Source organism: Chinchilla lanigera, unplaced genomic scaffold, assembly GCF_000276665.1.
Source record: "Chinchilla lanigera isolate Chin_1 unplaced genomic scaffold, ChiLan1.0 scaffold00065, whole genome shotgun sequence".
Taxonomy (NCBI): Eukaryota; Metazoa; Chordata; class Mammalia; order Rodentia; family Chinchillidae; genus Chinchilla; species Chinchilla lanigera.
In genome coordinates this window covers 4,724,701-4,745,113 of record NW_004955466.1, presented here as the reverse complement: position 1 = coordinate 4,745,113, position 20,413 = coordinate 4,724,701, and the positions used below count along the sequence as shown (strand labels likewise).

Sequence of the window (20,413 nt, the reverse complement as noted above, 5' to 3'; positions counted from 1 at the left end):
GGATCACACAGTTCAAGCTTGACCACCCCCATGGGGTGAGGGTGGTGTTATGAAAGAGTAGGGAAAGAGAAAAGGAAAGAGAGTAAAACACGCACACACACACACATACACACAGAGCAGCAAAAAACCTCCAACCACACCCTGAACCCCGTGTACCCCAACATGGCTCCTGTTTGGTTTTTTTTTTTTTTTGTATTTTTGAGACAGGGTCTCGCTATGCAGTTCAGGCTGGCCTTGAGCTCACTTTGAAGCCCAGGCTGGTCTCAAACTCGCAACGATCCTCCTGCCTCAGCCTCCTGAGTGCTGGGATGACAGGCGTGCGCCACCACGCCCGGCTCATGGCTCTTTTTTTTCTGAGGTCTTCAGCGCTGCTCTTGTCCCTGCATGGTCCTGTGGGCCACACGGCACATCCCTAATGTGGACTCTGGTGGCTTACGTCTGAGTCTTACACAGCTGGGGGCTTCAGGAGGGCAGGGCTGGCTTTACCCTGATCTGTATCCCCTGAAGCGAGTTGATCCCTCACAGCTAGTATTTGTTAAAGTGAATTGAAATCAGAAGCAGCCTGTGCTGCTCTGCCTGTTTCTAGCCTTTGTTTCTTGTTTTGATGTGTGCTTTTTGGAAAGTGCAATGGCATAGGCAGAGACAGCAGCGGAGAAGCACCTTGGTAGTTATAAGTGGAAATGAAGGCGGTGCCATCTTTGTTTTTTAAACTCTGGGTTTGATCTACCCCAGGTTGGATTCCCATTCTTAGAAGAATAAAGAGAAGGGTGCGGGGGAGACGGGAAACTCCTCTGCCCTTTGAGGCAGCCTGGAGAGTCTGCTCACAGAGGACTGAGGGGGAATGCTCAATTCTATTGGTTTGTTCTCTGGGTCCTTCTCTCCGGAACACCGTTTAGGGCACTGACTGAAGTGGAAAATGAAGAACAGGTGAGCAGTCAGCTGTGAAAAGCTCTAATGGGCCCGGCACCCCTTTGGGAACAAGGCGAGGCTCTGGCTGGCGCTCAGGATCAACCTCTTTCAGTTCAGCAGGCTTTGTTTCTGTAATGGGAATTGAACTCCCTCAGGTGGCCCCAGCGTGGAGGGATTTCGTGCAGTCAGTAGCGGCAGCTGGGCCGTGGCGTCTAAAGGAAGCTCGGCCCACTGGCAGCCTAGGTCTTAGGAGGGCCCCTGGAGCTTCCTAGGCAGAGGGGAGGGCAGGTGACAGGGCCTGGGGTCAGCATAGTACTAGGGTTACTTGTGGCTTCCAGACAGTGGCGTTGGGACAGTTCCTGGGCTGGAGGGGACCACGAGCTTCTACCATCCAGACATGGGGGACTTGGACTCACTACAGGGCCTCTTAGGGGAACCATGCGGTGGGTCAGCCCCTCACAAGCTTTTAGGCTCCCTGGAGGGTTCTGTAAGAATTAGTCCTTGAATTGGAGCTGGGATGCTACCCATCTATCTACCTATCTATCTCTAATAATAATAATAAATATTAATAATAGGAGAAAGAAGCGAGTGTTCTATATTTACTATATCCTAGCCCCTGTACTAAATGCCTTATTTTATTTTATTTTATTCTGAGACAGGGTCTCACTATACAGCTCAGCCTGGCCTTGAACTCACTTTGTAGCCGACGCTGGCCGTGAACCTGTGTCAATCCTCGTGCCTTAGCCTCCTGAGTGCTGGGATGAACTGGTACCCTTTTTAATGTTTGTTTTATTTTGTTAAGTCTGACAAGTTGGGGAAAGTTTTGTGGGGTTTCTAGTTAAGAAATTCTGGGGCAGTTGGTTAATGGGGGTAAGGGAATTGGTTACAGGAAGAAAAGATATTTTGGTGGACGAGGTGGATTTATAAACCGGATCTCCTTTTATTTCTGTTTGTGTTTTGAGTGATGTTCTTATGATTAGAAATGTAAGTCCATGAAGAAACTGGGTGACATAGGGTGCTGGCTTGTGCCTGGGGCGCCTATACACCATTTTGATCAATTTTCATAATTATGCAGGATAGGTAGCGTCATTCTTACTTTACAGAAAAGGAAATAGAGGCTCACAGAGGCTAAATGGTTTGCCCAGAGTCACACAGTAAATAGTGGAGCTGGATTCCAAGATTTTTCATTTAACTTCTTGTGTTGTAAACCTGAAATCTAAAGAACCCACTTTAAACTGAATCTCTATTTCCCAATTAAAATGCCACTAGCTGGGCATGGTGGCACACGCCTGTAATCCCAGCACTTGGGAGGCTGAGGCAGGAGGATCGTTGCAAGTTCAAGGCCAGCTTGGGCTACAAAATGAGCTCAAGGCCAGCCTGGACTGTATAGTGAGACCCTGTCTCAAAAAGACAAAAAACAACAACAACAACAACAAAAACCCACAAAAAAATCAAATAAAATGTCATTAGTACTTTTTTTTTTTTTTTTGTCTTTTTGAGACAGGGTCTCACTATGCAGTTCAGGCTGGCCTTGAGCTCACTTTGTAGCCCAAGCTGGTCTCAAACTCACAACAATCCTCCTGCCTCAGCCTCCCGAGTGCTGGGATTACAGGTGTGCGATGTTTTTTTTTTTTTTTTAAATACTTGAGGTGTAGCATGATAAATGCATTGAGAACAAGTCTGATTTGTAGCGTTCCCTCATCAGTGGAAAGAACCAGTACCCAGAGAAGTCCACGCTCACACGCATAGGTGGGCGGCGGCAGAGCCAAGAGGAGACCCCAGACCCAACGGGAGAGCAACAGGGATGAGAGCTCCAGGGCCAACTGTAAAAACGTGCAGCAGGTCAGGCTGGTGCGCTGTTACGGTCTGCCTCCTCCGTCCTCGAATTCATCTGTCTCTCCTCCACCTGTCCCTCTCTATTTCTATGTGTTCCTGCTCTGAGCCTGCTGCCTTAATCCCTGCAAGGTGTTAGCACCACGATAACGGCCTATGGGAGGATCACAAAATGTTAGCTCAGTGGAGGCTATTAAAGGCCACAGGAATCTGAAAACAAGCGTGTGCTGAGGCAGATATTACAGGAGGTGCCAGGGGGCCCGGCCACCAGCAGTTGTGCATGGTGGAATTTACCTTGGAGCATTCACTGCAATCCAGCGTCTGGTCCCAGGTCCATCCCCCACCCCCCGCCTCACTAGTCCAGACACCGGGTCTCCTCACACCCCACATTTGACTGGGTGCAGGAACAATAACCCTAACAAAGCTAAAAAGGAGAAATACGAACAAAAAAGCCCGTTATTGTTGCACAGTAAGACATAAACCAGTTAAACTGATGTTAGCCTGACCAGAGCCTTCCTCTTGTGGGATGAGAAGGTGTGTTGGGAGTCAGGGTATTGATGAGTTGTCAGGGCTCCTCAAATCAGAGCAGGGGGCTTAGGTAGCGAAGACCATTGTCTGAGGTCTGGGGCCGGACGGCTGCCTGACGCAGTGAGCAGACGTACACTCTCACTGAACTAGGTATTCTCTCTTCTGGCTCAAGCCGGGACACAGGAGCTCTCAAGCCAGGTCCAAGCAGGAGATAAAAGGCACACTCAAAGGAGAAATGTATTGCAGAGATTTTAAGGCAGGGGTTCTTCGCAAGCGTATTTCAAAATTAACGAAGGATGCTGAAGCAGCCCTAATCTAGCAACTCTTGAGGGCCAAAAGGAAACAGTTACCAGAACTCGGAGACAGCTATAGCCACGCTGAACGGCAAAACTTTCCATAGGGTTGAGGGAAACAGCCACCGCTGAACAGTCTGGCAGGGAGGGAACCCGGAGAAGAAAGCCCTGACTGCTCTGTTCCTGGCCTCTGGTCCTGCTTGCATTTTCCACTGGCGAGCCCCAGCTGCAAGCCAGAGGGCCAGTTGGAACAGTGAGCAGAGGCTGGGCGCTCAGACCCGGCGCAGGGTGCTGGAGCTGAAAGCATGGAGGTGAGGTGGAGGAGGGCCTGATGAAGCGATACTGTTTTCTTCTGTCTTTGACAGCTGTGCCTGCCCCAAATGCCTCCAGGCCACTTGGAGACTTGCTTTGGCTGCTGCAAGCTCCGGGCTATCCCAGACGACCCCACCCCACAGCTTTCTGGGGTGACCCTGGTCCTCCACAACTGCTTTATATATCCCTGTGCAGGTGCATGACGGGACCTCCCCTCCCCATGACGACACAGAGAGTGTACAGTTAGCCGGCAGGACACTGTACACACACACACATGAGCCTGCTCCCCCCCTCCTTTTTTTTGGTACCAAGAATCGAACTCAGGACCTTGCGCTTGCCAGGCAGGTGCTTGTGCCGCTGAGCTATATCCCCGGCCCCCAGCTCCCCTTTTTTTGGTCTATATAAGCACCTTTCCAAGTACTGTTTCTCCTTGTGCTGCAACATAAGACCCAAGAAAGCCTCTTTCAGATGGTTGTGCTTTACTATTCGTGATTCCTATCTCTAGGAGAGCAGGCTGAGCTGGTTACACGAACAGCTAGTAACCATAAAGCCTGCTAGTGTGCAGTGGTCAGTGGCTGGGTCTGGTAACGCTGAGGACAGCTAGTTGCTGGAAGCGGGGAGTGCAGCAGGGAGTCACCAGATTGCTAGCTCCTGCCGCCTGAGAGCTCCGGAGAGCTGTTGGTAACCACTAACTCCCGCCTTCTGGGAGCTGCAGGGAGGGTCCCTAACTGAGGTATGGGAGCTGCTGGCATTCAAAGCTCAGAGGTGCTAACAACACTAAGGGAGCTGCACTTTGCCTGTTCATGATTTCCATCCAGATTGAGCAAAGTAATCTTTAGCTTATTGGTAGCAGAGGGGCAGACAGAAATCTGGAACGTAGGATTTCCAGATTGCACCCGTTTTTCCTAGGCTTCTTCTCTGGACCATCCTGCTTCTGCCTGATACATTCTAGAATAATTCCTTCAATCTGGGGACTCAGGAGCCCTCCTAGCTGGAGCCATTCTCAATCTTTACGGTGATTCCAGATATCCCTGTTCTAATTAGTTAAGTAATAAAGTTATTAATGTAATCTCATCACTGTATCTTCCTCACTTTCTCATGGCTTATAGGGCCAGGGTGGGGGGTAGCATGTGAGGCTTCTGTGAACCAATCTAATTCTTTTTTTTTGTTTTTGTTTTTTTTTCTGGTACCGGGAATCGAACTCATGACCTTGCGCTTGCCAGGCAGGCGCTGTGCTGCTGAGCTAAATCCCCAGCCCCTGAACCAAGCTAGTTCAGCCTCACTTGAATTCAGGGAGGGTGGGGAGGGGAAGTCATGAGCAGGCCAGGGCTTCTCAAAGACTCTTTTTTTTTTTTTTTTGTTTTTTTTTTAATGAAGTTTTTTTTTTTTTTTTTTTTGGGGGGGTATTGGCTTTATTAGGAGTAATTTTTTTGGGGGGGGGAGGTGCTAGGGATCAGATCCAAGACTTTGCACATCCTAGGCAAGTGCTGTACTACTGAGCTATGCACCTCAACCCCTTGCATTTAAAAAAGCACTCATAAACATGGGAAATGTGAGATCCAAAAGCTTGTTTCTCAAATGGTGAGATTTCAGTTTAATAGTGTGGCAGTATAGGGGATCCAGTAATGCTCCCCTCCGGGTATGTCCACATCCTAATCCTTGGAACCTGTGACTCTCTTGCCTGATATGGGAAAAGGGGCTTTGCAGATGTGATTAGTAAGGATCTTGAGATGTAGAGATTTTTCCTGTATTGTCTGATTAGGCCCAAGGTCCATACTAGAGCAAAGCAGGAAGGTCAGGGGAGAGGAGAGATAACAGAAGCCAACACTGGGTTGGTGCACTGAAATCTAGAGGCCAGAGAGCCAAGAACAAAGAAATACAGAAGGCTTCCAGGAGTGAGAAAAGCCAAGGAAACAATTCTGTCCTAGAACCTCCGATAGGAATGTAGCTTTTGATTCTACCTCTGTAAGACCCCATGTTGGACCTCCGAGCTCTATAATAAATTTGTTTTCAGTGACTACATTTGTTTTTTTTTTTTTTTTTTGTCTTTTTGAGATGGGGTCTTACTATGCAGCTCACGCTGGCCTTGAGCTCACTTTGTAGCCCAGGCTGGTCTCGAACTCACAATGATCCTCCTGCCTCAGCCTCCCGAGTGCTGGGATTACAGGCGTGTGCCACCACACTTCAGTGACTACATTTGTGATGACCTATAATAATCATTCTAGGAAATAACATGAAAGGTACTTTGGGGTAGTGGTCCCTTCCACAATCTTTTGATCATAAAAGACCGAGGCTCCATGAAGACCTTGTGAAGATAACTTTTTTGGTAACCAATTTGGGGTCAGCACAGACACCAAAGGACTAGAGAGTGAGCACAGCTGCTCCCCTGGCCATCTGTCCCCTTGATAGGGGAGAAATATAACTCCCAACTGCTAGATGTCAGATACCTGAGTTCATGTCCCCCCAAACTGAAGAATGAATTCCAAGAAACAGTGCAGGCTATGAGGAGGAAAGACCTACTGAGAGATAGCTCCTGAGACACAAGAGCAGTCCTGAAAGTGGGCCCTCCATGGAGGTCCTTTGTTAGGGATAATTTATACAGCAAAGTCACAATGTGGGTTCAACGTGGGACAAAGTGCAAGCAACCTATAGCATTACAAGTACAGCCGCTTAGCTAATATTGATCCGATAGGGAAGCGAGTCACGTAGCAAGGGTGCATGGGAAGAACGAAGGCATTTTGGGGAAGAGATGGGCCCGGATGTCCCGGTCACTCACCTGGGTGACTGATGTCTCTCTGGACTTTATTGTGCCAGGTGATGCCAATCACAGTACAATCTCAAGTTATTGTCTATCCCTCAGGCAGGCCTGGTCACTGCGTCTTTATCCTGAGGCCAGGCCTTCGGTGGATGCGCCTCTAGCCACAGTTTGCATGTATTCTCGTCTTCTGCGCTGACTCCCTCCAGGGCCCAGCCTTGTCTGTCTATTAATTTCTATCTAGCTTAGCTGCCTGAAATGCTGTGACCTGCAGAGATTGCCAAAGGGGATTTCTCCATGGCTAAGTGTGTTCCCAGACCACATGCTCCTCTGCTCACCCCAGGACCTCTGAATTGAGAGCTCTGTGTTCCCAGGAAGGCAAGTGAAGCGGGGAGGAGGCTCTCCAGTTGAGGTCAGCTGGCGAAAAAATTAGAATGTACGGAGGCCGCCCTTCCTGCTGCACTTCACTGTGAAACCAGCCCAAAGAAAGGGCTTTGAATCTGCTTTGAACTGGTTCACTTCAGGGGAAGAAATCTCTCCACGGGAATCTCTTGTCGTTTAGCAGGTTTCCTTAGTTCTCCTTTGCACCCCTGCAGCGGCCCCGACAGGCTCTCGGGGAGTGGTCTTTCTCTGTAAAGCTGTTTGCTTTCTCCTCCAATTAAGTCTCAAGCACTAAATGGAAATGAGGAGGACATCGCTTAAAATGTGCCTTAGAATGAAACGGGATATGAAAAGGCTGAAACCCATTTAGAGACAACCTCTTCTGTCAGAAATCAATGCAACCTTTCCCTTCTACAGGGTGTCCATTCATAAAGCAAAGACGGCTCGAACTCTCGATTTAACATTTTCAAACCTGATATTAAATTCCAAGATTTTATATCTGCGGTTGCCCGTTTAGGACTCAGTTATAAATCTGAAGTGTCTCCCCGGCTCACGAGCTTGACAGTGCTCGATAAAAACTTTTATAATCAAGTTCAGTAAAGAATCACAAATCTCCATCTTGTGATTTTTACCTTACAACAACCTTCGTAAATAACATCTTCCAGCCTTGATGTTTGTCAATATTTGTCATTTTTAAAAAGGGATAAAATAGAAATACTACGTAAGCGCTTATCTCTTGGACAGAAGTTATTGTTAGTAAAGAATTCAATGAACACCGTGTCTTCACAGTGACAGTTATAAAGAATGACCATGAAAAGCCAGAAGATGGAATCTTCAGCGACATCCATGGTCTGCTAGCGATGGCATTACAGGGAAACAGAAGACATAGCATCATCTGGAAGTCTTAAAAAAGACTTGCCCTTGTTCACTGGCATTTATTTCAGACCCAAAGTAGACAATCAGGCACTTGCTCTCTCTAAACTATCCTTAGGGTAGAAATAAAGGGGTTGATTTCTCCCCCAAGCTTGTTTTGCATGAGTGCTTTTCTTCAGAGTCAGAACCTTTTAAAAAAATTAATGAAAGATATATTTTTATATAAGCAAGTTGGACTCTGAGATCTCTATTTTCATATTTGTTGAAAGAAATCAGACTGTGTGTGTGTGTGGTCATTGCTTTCAATTCACATGGGACTGATTTCAAAGTCACCTGAGAATACTAAAAATCCCAAAATTTAAGGATACTCAACTTCTTTATATGAAATGTCATAGGATTTATATATAACCTGTGCACATCCTGCCGTATCTTTAAATCCTCTCTGTTTGACATAGCATAAAAGCTGTATCAATAGTTTCTTTTGTATCAATAGTTGTTATACTAGATTGTTTAGAAAATAAAGACAAGAAAAAAATTCCATACAAATTGTCTTGGTCACTTTTCTGTCATTGCTGAGACAAAATACCTAAAATTAAGCTAGGAATAGCTAAAATTAAGGAAGGAAAGGTTTATTTAGCTCACTGTAAAGGTTTCAGTCCACAATTAGCTGGCTCCAGGGCAGGGTGGCATGACAGAAGGGCAATAGTTCATGGCAATGGAAGACAGCAAAAACAAGAGCAAAGTGTGTGTGTGTGATGAGCCTCTTTTCCTCCCTTATATTGTACGCAGTCTACCTGCCCTAGGCTGGGTCGTTTACACCCACACCATCTCAGTGCCTTGCTCTTTTTTTTTTGTTTGTTTTGTTTTCCAGTACTGGGAATCGAACTCATGACCTTGTGCTTGCCAGGCAGGCGCTGTGCTACTGAGCTAAATCCCCAGCCCCTCAGTGCCTTGCTCTTGTACAAGCTCAGGATGTTTACAGAATGAGGCCCCTGGCTCCCTGCTGAGTCACTTAAACTTCTAAACTTCTCAAGTTGACACAATGAGTCAACCATTACAACATCCTGGACTATAAATAGCCAACTTAGGGCATGTCCTCTACACCCCAGGATGTAGGGCCGGGTTACTTAGTTAAGCTTTTAAACTTCTCAGGTTGTTACAGTGTATCAACCATTACACAAGTTCAGTACAGATGCAGTTTAAAAAATATTTTCAGTGTGCAATTGTTTGAATCCATGGATACAAAACTAAATCCAGGTATACAGAAGGGCAACTGTATCCATGTAATTCACATAATACGCATGTAGATATGTGATGTATAATATATGTATGATATACTAAAATAACAGATATGTGTGGGAATGGTAAGCCTCAGATTGAGGATAGGAGTCACCGTTGACAAGGGAGGGGATGTAAGTAGGTAGACCCAGAGAACTTCAAGTAAATGTGTGGTTTTATCTTGTCAATCTGGGTAGTTCTAGAATTCTCATTCTATATTGTATCATTATCTATACCTGTTTTTATTTGCATATCTGCCATATTTCATCATTAAAACAAATTTTAAGGCAGGGTCTCAGAACTGGGGAAATGAAGGAACAGTTCACGTGTCTTTCAAATCCACATCATTCTCTTTCATTTTTTTTGAGGCAGGGTCTCGCTATGCAGTTCAGGCTAGTCTTGAGCTCACTTTGTAGCCCAGGCTGGTCTCAAACTCGCAACGATCCTCCTGCCTCAGCCTTCTGAGTCATTCTTTTTTATTTATTTATTTACTTACTTACTTACCTTTTTTTTTTTTTTATTTTAAAGAGTAAAAGAAGGATAACATAATAATAGGGGGGACTTACCAAATTACAGACAAAGTGGTAGGAAATTATCAATAGTTATTGTTTTACATATTGTTATCTACAAGATAGTTTCTCAGGAAAACAAATCATTCTTTTTTATTTAGAAGAAATGGTCAGTACTGAAGATTGAACTCAGGATCTATGCACCAAGCTACATCCTTGGCCCTTTTTCCAGTTTTAGTTTTGAGTCAGGATCTTACTAACATGGTAAATTGCCTAGGCTGGGCTTGAACTTGTGATCCTTCCGCCTTGGCCTCCCAAAGTGCTGGGGTTATAGGCATGTACCACCATGCCTGCCTTCACATGATTCTTTTTACTGTCCGCAAGGTTGTTCTGCTGGCTGGACAGGGAAGTAGAGACCAAGATGTGCTAGTGTGAGGGAGGGTGACAGAAGGATGCTTTGCTAGCTTGTGCTTGGTCATGGAAGTTGATTGTCACATCTTCAGGAGTTTTGTAAGCCAGCAGTTAAACACCTATTGGTAAAAATTAAAGCACGACAGTTATAATTAAATAAATTATATTAATACAAAGGTAATAAGTACTTAAAACTCATCACGTCCTAATTATTTAGCTACATTTTTCTTTTCTTTCTTTTGTCTTTTTGAGACAGGGTCTCATTATGAAGTTCAGACTGGCCTTGAGCTCACTTTGTAGCCCAGGCTGGTCAAACTCACAAAGATCTTCCTGCCTCAGCCTCCTGAGTGCTGGGATTATAGGTGTGTGCCACCACACCCGGCTCAACATTTTATTTTTATTTTTAATTTTTTTTTGTTGTTTTTTGAGACAGAGTCTCACTATGTGGTTTAGGCTGCCTTCAACTTGCTATGTAGCTCAGGCTGGCCTTAACTTGAAGCAGTTCTCCTATCTCAGCTTCCCAAGTGCTAGGATAACAGGTGTGAGCCATCATACCTGGCTTGAAGTATAACATTTTAAAGAAGCAAAATCATAAATGGTTATGTTGTAGAGAATACATGGCATAGCCAGATGTGGTGGCACACAACTGTAATCCCAGCTACTCAAGAGGCTAAGGCAGGAGGATTACAAATTGGAGCCCAGCCTGGGCTAGTACATAGTGAGTCCCTATCTCAAAAACAGAAACAGAAACAAGAACAGTAACAAAAACAAAACCAAGGCTGGGGGTGTAACTCTGTGGTAGAGCACTGGCCTCACATGAGCAGAGTCCTGGGTTTGATCTGCAACAAGGACAACAACACACACACACTTTCACAAAGATGTCACATGGTACATGAAACATCGACCTTCCGTAATTTACCCCTGTACTATTTAAGGGAAGAACTGGGAGCCAGGCACAGCGGCACAGGCCTGTAAGCCAGCACTTGGGTGGCTGAGGCAGGAGGATCACCATGAGTTTGAGGCCTGCTTGGACTACACAGTGACTTTAAGGCCAGGCTGAGCTACAGCCAGACCCTGTCTCAAAAAAACAAAACAAAACAAAACAAAACAGAAACCCTGAACTGTTTTAGGACTAACTATTCTACTTGTGGCTTAGGATAAAATTTCTAGTAACAGCAAATAAATTTTTTGTTAAAGTGCTGTAACTGAAATAATTTAGACAGAAGGGAAAATAATATATTATACAAAACTGTGAGATGGCCCAGAAAGTGGATCTGTGGATGACAAAGACACATATGGAAGTGACATGGGAAGAGTTTGAATAAATTATTTCATGAAATATGAAAGCAGAAAAAAGGGTTATTTCTGCTTTACTATGTTACTTTATAAAGTACCTGATTTTAAGATGTGTGTGTTACTAAAATAATTTAAAGTTTTAGTTAAACATCGTGTTTTAAACCATGCCTGGTGGCGCACACCTGTAATCCCAGCACTCAGGAGGCTGAGGCAGAAGGCTCATTGCAAGTTCAAGACCAGCCTGGGCTACAAAGTGAGCTCAAAGGCAGCCTGAACTGTATAGCGAGAACTTGTCTCAAAAAGAACAAAAAAAAAAAAAAAAAAAAAAAATCATGTTTTAGAAGACTAATGACATAGGAAAAAGGTCCTGGCAGTCATAAATCAGTATAAAAAATCTTGATGTATACAAATTTTTCAACTGTAAATAAGAATACAGTACATATGAAAGAAAAGTGGATATTGATAGGAAAGTCATCAAAAATAATCAGAGTGGTTATATTCAGATACAAGGTCACAGGTGACTTTTACTTTCTTCTTTACACATTTCTATAATGTCTAGACCTTACACAACAAATAATCATTACTCTGCTAACAAAAAAGAAGCTATTTTCTTGGGATGCTGGGTATCTCTAACCCAGGGCCTCTTTCAAGCTAAGCAAACATTCTATCACTGAGCTGCATTCCTAGCCCCAAAGAAGCTTACTTTTAAAAGAATATGATGAAATATCTACCTGTGGATTCTGCCTTTATTGTGCCTCTGTGGTTCCTCCACAGAGGAACCCAGGGTGGAACAGAAATAAAAAGATAGCTAACTTTGACTGAGTATGAATCACAGCAGTACCTAGCACTGTACGGAGCATTTTGCATGGATTATTTTATGTAATCACCACCCTGGTTCTATGAAGTTGGCATGAATATTCTGATTTCATAGGTGAAGAAATTAAAGGTCCGAGTTTAGTTCTTTGCCTAAGTCACATAGCTCTAGAGTTTGGGTGTTGTCATTTAAACCCAAGTTAACCAACTCTGTGGGTCATATTCAGTGTGGGGCTCCACCCTGGGCTGCCTTTTTTTTTTCCTTTTTTGAGACAGGGTCTTTCTACATAGTGTAGACTGGCTTTGGACTCCATTATGTAGCCCAGACTGGCCTCAAACTCATGGTGATCCTCCTGCCTCAGTCTCCCAAGTGCTGGAATTACAGGCATGTGCCCCCATGCCTGGCTGTGCTGGCTTATAGCACTCTAGCATCTATCTGGAACGATTTCAGAAACTTTCAAAGTCCAGCCCCTGGAAAATTCCCTAGCCAGGTATCTAGAGCATCTTTCTCAACCTCCCACTCTGAAGAGCTGGAAATTTTAATGAAGTTAAGCAATGTTATGGTCTAAATGTTTGCGTCCCTCCAAAATTCATTTGTTGAATTCATATAACATTGAGAGGAGGGGCTCTCAGGAGGCGATGAGGTCCTGAGGGCAGAACACCTGTGAAAAGGACTTTTTCCTTTATAAAGGAGGCCAGATGGCTGGGTATGGTAGCACGTGGCTGTAATCCCAGCACTTGGGAAGGTGAGGCAGGAGGCTTGAGTTCAAGGGCAACCTGAAGAGCCAGAGAACTACGTTGTCCTTTTCTACAGTGTGAGGGCAAGTTGCCATCTATGAACCATAAACTGAATCTCACCAGACGCTGAATCTGCTGGCCCATTGATGGAGGACTGCCAGCATCCAGAATTGCAAGAAATACCTTTCTCTTGTTTATCAGCTGATCTACGGCATTTTGTCATAGCAGCCCAAGGTGGGCAGTTTCTTACCTGGCACTATGTTGGCACTAGGTTGGCCTGAAAGCCCTTGGACGTCGTGGGTGAGCAGGCATCGTGGGTTTTATACTTAAGCCACTGCACGGGGACTTGCGCTCAGTTTCATGCTTTGCTGTTGCCATTTTGAAATGCTGAATAATTCAAAAATTTGTTTCATGTTTCCATTTTTTGACTTGTGCTGCAGCTTGCATAGCCTGTCCCACCTGCAGCACATGAAGAGGGACAAACTCCCTTTGAAGTTGTGGACCAAAAACCCAGGCAGCGAAAGCTCCCCCTGCCTCCTCCAAAGGGTCACTGTACAGAACAGATAATAGATTAACAGGAGGAAAAAGCATAGGAGTTTATTAATACGCATGAGGCGTCCAGGAGAGTGAGGCTTACACATAAACATACCCTTCAGCACAGGCAGTGGGAGCTGGGGCTGGGCTGCAGCCCACAGAGAGCAAAGCCCCCCTCACTCCAGAGGGGCAGCCTCCCAGGTCAGGCCAGTCTTTCCTGGTTATTCGACCAGGTTCTTGGAGGGAGGGGGAATCAAGACAATCAGGTTTACTTGGAAGTTTCCTCAGATGAGGGAACTTCAGAGAGCGCCCTGCCCTGCACAAAGGAAAATGATTCTGGAACTTTCTCCAGCCCCGGTGTCCCAGCTCTACACTTCCGGGTATTGTTTCCTGAGCCCCAGGGGCAGGAAAGGAGGGGTCCTGCCAGCTGCAGGTTCAGTGACAGCGTGCTCAGGGGCAGGAGACCCCAGCCCCCTTAAGTCCCTTTATGACGAAGCTCTGGAGACAAAACCTCAGACTTCTGGGCAGAGGGTATGGGGATGGCGAGGGTAACCTCAGGGTCTGCCTGCCCAGCTGTTCCTTCTCCCCCGATTTGCTTGTTGCTTTGTGGGCGTCTCAGAGCCAGCCTGGACCTGCGCCCTTTATTCACTTATAAAGGTGGTTTATTTGCTTTTGGTGAGACAAAATGTGCTTTATTGTGACAGCAAATGCTGTAGATGAGGCATGCTATTGGGTATCCTTGTCAGGTCAGAGGCCAGTACAGAAATGAATAGAAATGGACGCTTTCTTAATGCTTGAAGATTTAGGCCATGGTGAAGGGAGTTGTTATGGTTTGTGTCTGGATGTCCCCCCGAAAGCCTCATGCAGTCATGGGGCGGGCTTCTGGAGTTTATGATTGACCTATGGTCCAGTGTTGGAATTATGGGTGTGAGTGCTACACCTGTCCTGGGGTGGAGAGTTTGCATACAATGTAAGGGTGAGAAAGAGGCTGCTTGCCTCCATTCCTCCCTTTTTTGCTCTTGTTGCCTTTGCTATCTTCCAGCTGCCATGAACAGTTGCCCTCTGCCATGTGCCACTCTGTCTTGGAGCCAGCTGAGTATGGACTGAAACCTCCACGAACTGTAAGATAAATAAACCTTTCCTTCCTTAATTTTGGGTGTCAGGTATTTTGTCTCAGCAACAAGAGAAGAGTAACCAAGACAGGAGTTACAGAAGAACTTGTCCTGCTGTTAAATGTGCACAAGATACTTGCTTCAGGCCCCAGCAGGTGAGACCAAACCAGAATGGAGTCGCTCAGTGGAGGTGCTCAGAACCAAACTATGGAACTCACCAAGGGGCCACCTTGAAAAAATGAAAAAAAAAAAAAAAAAAAAAAAATCAATAACAAAACCCCACAACAGATTCACAGCAAGCCACTGAAAGGGATGCAGCTTACCTGAGCCAGCAGGACAAGGAAGACCCTTCTGTTTTCATCCCAGAAGGAAAGGAAATTTGAAACAGCCATTCCACTTCTTTTTTTTGTGCCAGGAATCGAACTCATGACCTCTGGCTTGCCAGCCAAGCACTTATGCTGCTGAGCTACATCCCTGGCCCCAGCCATTCCACTGCATTCCTCAGCCTTTTTCTGCCCTTAAATCCAGGCTCCTGTGCCCAGCTCCTGGGAACACTCATCCTGTTCTAAAGAGCGAGGTGTTGCCTGGTTTTAGAATTGCAAATAAAATTAAGAAGTTTAATTTGCTTTGTAGCCAGGTGTGGTGGCACACGCCTGTAATTCCAGTACTCAGGAGGCTGAGGCAGGAGGGTCACTGTGAGTTGGAGGCCAGCTTGAATTGTAGAGCGAGACCCTGTCTCAAAAAATAGACCAAAAAAAAGTTTAATTTGCTTTAATTTTGTCCATTGACACTACTTATTTCAAATGCATTATTATTATTATTTTTTTTTTGGTTTTTCTCTGGTACCGGGAACCAAACTCACGACCTTGCGCTTGCCAGGCAGGTGCTTTGCTGCTGAGCTAAATCCCCAGCCCCATGCATTATTTTTTTTTAAAAAGAAGTGAAATCATCTTTATTTACTGATAATATAATTCTTTTCTTTTTGTACCGGGAATTGAACTCACAACCTTACATGTGCCAGGCAATGCTGTGCCGCTGAGCTACATCCCCAGCATTCAAAGCATTATTGTACCTACCAAAGGCAAATAAGAAGAATTTAAGCCCAGAGTGGTGGTAGTCTTAGCACCTTCGAGGCTGAGGCAGGAGGGGCCACTTAGTGACTTAGCAAGGCCCTGTATCCAAATGAAGAAATAAACAGAAAGTGGACTGGGGATATAGCTCAGTGCAAGGCCCTGAGTTCGATCCTTAGTAACACCTCCAGTCCTAAAATGGAGCAAGTTACTCTCTGCCCACCTCTCCCCTTCCCTCCTATCCTGTGCTCCCTGTCTTCTCTCCTCTCCTCTTGAGACGGGGTCTTGCTCTGTTGTCCAGGCTGGCCTTGAACTCTAGGGCTCAAGTGACCACCCCACCTCAACTTCCGCAGTAGCTGGGCCCAGAGGCACACGCAGGTAGATAGACATCAGCTGGCCTGAGGGACAGAAGCGGGAGGGGTGTGTTGTTGTCACCGGTTCAAACTGGGGAGGTTCGCTGGAGGGAGGTTCGGCAGCCTGCAGAGCAGACTCAGAATCCGGGCCTGGATTCAGCGTCTTTATCCTTGGGTGCCCCTTTGCTGTGCGCATTCACGTGGCGTCCTGGGGCCCCACCCGCCCGTTCTCCCCGCAGTCCTCAGCCGCTTAGACTCCTGCCAGCCGCCGTGGCAGTCCCCGTATAACCCAAAGGCACAATACTGTGGTGGCCATGTGCCAGTCCTGGTTATATCAGCCATTTCCACTGAGCCTGACCAGCTGTGCCTGTGCTGAAATCTTGCTGACTTGGGCTTAAATGCCCTTCGGAAGCCACCCCTGTCAACCCGAACCAAAACGTGACCGTCTTAAGCTTCGCTTTTCCTTACAGGCATCCAAAATAGCATGCACTGTCCCCTGAGTACAGAAACAAGGACATCAGCACACGATACATTTATAATCATTTGCTAGACCTCGGACCCAAAGTGACCCCAAGCAGTGTAGTGACACCGTAAGGTCACACATTCCGCACCTTCCTTCTGATGCCAGGCCACTGGGCACTCTAACTCCAGGACAAGGCCTCCTGGCGACCACAGCCCATCGCCCAGGGATATCAGTGAAGGAAAGTTCCGGCTTGGGCTTTAAGAACTTATCTTTTGTAAGTTACTTATGATTAAAGCTCCCCCCTCAACACCGACCATCTAGAAAGGACAGGAAGGCATTTTGCAATTCCTGAGTAACCTGTAAGTAAAGTGTTCGTAAGCGTCATAGTTACCCTGTCGTTCCCCAGATTTGCAGAGTAACCCCGGGATGCACGGAAATGTACCCAAACTCACACCGGCCAGCTTCTTGCTTGAAGGTGTAACTTTACATCTATTTTACAGCAAATTCTACCTATACTTCTGCATAGCCTATGTGTCTTGACTGAATTCTTTCATCAGGGACACAGAACTGAGGACCAAGGGAGTGAGGGTCTGGTTTCCCTCTGCACCAGGACCCAGCTTCTCCGTAACACTATCTTTTTGTTATTTATTTATTTACTCATTTATTTTCATTTTTTTGAGACAGGGTTTTGCTATGCAGTTCAGGCTGGCCTTGAGCTCACTTTGTAGCCCAGGCTGGTCTTGAACTCGCCACGATCCTCCTGCCTTAGCCTCCCCCGTGCTGGGATTACAGGTATGTGCCATCTTGCCCGGCTTTGTTTTGTTTTAACTGCTTTATTGAGATATGACTGACACACACCAAGCTGCATTTAATGTACACAGCTTGATGTGTTTGCAGAGTAGCGCTCATCCGTGAAACCATCAAACCTTCCGTACTTATCAATGTCATAAGCGTAGCCATTACTTCCAAAAGTTTCCTCTTGGCCTCTCTGCTTCTGTGTTTTCTCCAGGGTCAACCTAGGATTTCTCTTTGTCCTAATTTCTTGTTTGCTCCTGATTCTACCTTACTTTCTTAATCATACTTGAAAAGGCTTGTTCCCTATAGTCTATCTGTAGGAGGCTTCTGATTTGGAAATGGGTGTGGCTTGCGTGCTTTGCTTTTTTCCTCTGGGACGACCCAGTGTCCAGTTAGGACCCCATGTTCCCTGAGGTGCTGGCCGCCTCTCTGGTTTTAAGCTCTTGAAAGTGGCCAGGGCCAGATTCTGGGGTGATCCTTGTCATCCCAAGGCTTTCACATGCCTTCTTGTTATTGTCAGTTTCTGGAGTCCCTGGTGTGGGACAGGCATCGTCTCCCTGTTGGGCTGCCAGTTATCAGGGACTGACGTCTCTTTCTGGTTCCTGTCTCTTCCTTGTGTGACCCATCCTTGCTGCATCCTCACTCACTTGCAGACGGGTGAAACTGTGTTATTATACGTCAATAGCTATGGGTATTTCTCTATTTTAATTGGCTCATTTTACTGCATTTTCATTGGGCCAATCAACTGCTGCTGACATTTAATTCCAGGATCCTGATAGTAGAAGTTTATAAACAAAGTGTTTGTGAGGAGAATGTGCTGAGCAGGTTGGCGGAATATGATACCCTGAAATGTGCCAAAATCTGCCACTTTGAGCTAAAGAGACTTTACAAAGTGGCAGGTGCAAAAAGGCTGTGCTAATCTTCCCTTTTTGCTTGAAAGCTAAAACCTGCAAGCTCCATCCCTGAAAGTTTCATTCGGCAGGTGTTGGTGGGACCCAGAACTCTGCTCTTTCGGGGCTGCAGAATCAAAGATCGCCCACATTCACCCAGACCCACCCTGAAGCAGCTGCCAAGTTGGGATTAGATATAAAAGAGATTGTATTGAAGCCAGGTGTGGTGGTGCACATCTGTAATCCCAGCGATTCAAAAGGCTGAGGCAGGAGGATGGCAAGTTCCAGCCTGGGCAACTTAAGAACTGGTCTCAAAATAAAAAGGGCTGAGGATGTAGCTCACTGCTCCCTGAGTGCAAGCCCCAATACAAAATATAACAATAATGAAAAATAAAAATAACACCCCCCCACAAAAAACTAAAGAGATATGTTAAAGAAATGTCTGCGGAGGACAAAGCAGAGGGAGTCAAATGAGGAGCGGGCTAGGATCACATTGCAGGTGGGACCATCAGCAGGACAGGGACGGGCAGGCAGAGGTTAGGGAACCCGACGAGTGTTAAGGGGACCGTTCCCACAAGGCCACCCTCGCTTCTGCTTCCCTTCACAAGTCTGCAGATCCCCAAGACTCAATAGTGTACAAGGAGACCCACTGACCTCGCTAAGAGCTTTTCTCCTCATGATTACTGTTTATTACAGGGAAAGGATGCAAATTAAAGTCACGGCGCTACCCTGGGCTGAAGGGTAGGAGTCCCTCGCTGTGAGAAGAACTCTAAGCAGGCCAGGAAGGAGTCAGACAGCACAGTTAGCTGCAGTCTGGGAGATGATAAGAAAAAGGTACCAGACAGACAGAGGTAAATATCGGGCTTCCAAGAGCAATTTATGAAAACCAAATGTTCATCCTTAACGTAGAGTGAGTACCTGAGTACCCAGAAGCACCTCCCCTTGCAGTATCTGCAACAAAAATGAATATGAATGAGTGAATAGCGTTAATGGAGTGGTGGGTCTAAGAGCCATCGTCAGTGTCAGCCAAACGGCAGAATCCAGAGGGCAGCCAGGTTGTGGTGCAGGAGCTTTGGCGCTTCACGACGTCTGCAGAAAATATGAAGCTCCCTCAGCTGCCCGAAGGACAGCGTCACAGCAGTTAATCAAAAAGAGAAACCACGGCCCCTTCCCTTCCTCCCCATTAAGCAGCCTTCATTTTCCACAGCAGTGAGCTGTCTGACTACGTCCCACAGACCTTCAAGTTCTAGAAGGATGCTGCTATTCAAAGACAATTTATGGGAAGGTGCTGGAAGGGTACTGATTTTTTTTTTTTTTTTGGTCTTTTTGAGACAGGGTCTCACTAGGCAGTTCAGGCTGGACTTGAGCTCACTTTGTAGCCCAGGCTGGCCTCGAACTCACAACGATCCTCCTGCCTCAGCCTCCCAAGTGCTTGGATTACAGGGGTGTGCCACCACAACTGGCCAGGATGGTGATTTTCTTGTCCATCTGGAACACGCAGGTTGTGCTGCAGTAACAACAAAAATCAGCCAGAGGAAGGAGCACAGAGTGGGGTCCAGGAAAGTCCGCAAACTGGAGCTTCTGTCGTCCTTAGCAGGTGTGTTACTTTCCCGGCATTGGCGTGCAACAGTATTCATGGAGTACGGCCAAACAGGGAAGCTCCTGGTGTTGGAAGCTGGCGGCCCGAAGCTCCACCCTAAATTATGCTGTTGCTTTTTCTGCCATGGCCACCCCACCCAAATCACCTTGTTCCTATCCTCTGCAAGCCCAGGGTAGAGGCTGGGCCTCCGCTGGGGCAAGGCTATATTCTTCGCTGCATAGGCAGGAAGTCTTAGACGACACATGGCTCTAAACAGAGCCACCTCGGTGAGCCAAAGGTGCTCTTTGGGGGGGCTCCTGGTCCCCGCTAGTGTTGTCACCCTCTGTATTACTCCATGTTTCACTGCTATCATGAAATATCCTAGGCAAGCTTCTTTAAAAAGAAAAGAGGGTTATTTTGGCCTCCGGTTCTGGAGGTGCAGGTTGGAGAAGCTGCACCCGGTGATGGCTGGGAGGGTGACTTCAGAGTGCGTGGGGTGCAGGCCGCAGTGCCACTCCCAGCTGGGAGGGGCAGTGCAGGGTGGGGTGAGCTGGCCTGTTAGCTTTCCTGCTCAAGTCTCTCTGCCTGCGGGGATTCTGCTCTTCTGACTGCAGCAAAGAGGGGAGGCGAGGGCTGGGGATTTAGTTCAGCGGCAAAGTGCCTGCCCGGCAAGCGCAAGGTCGTGAGT

At 46.5% G+C, this 20,413-nt stretch overlaps 1 pseudogene; it reads left to right on the top strand.

Moving 5' to 3' along the window:
- The window catches only part of LOC102017320, a 60,563-nt pseudogene extending 41,272 nt beyond the window's left edge, over positions 1-19,291 (top strand).
- The last annotated feature ends 1,122 nt before the right edge of the window (positions 19,292-20,413 follow it).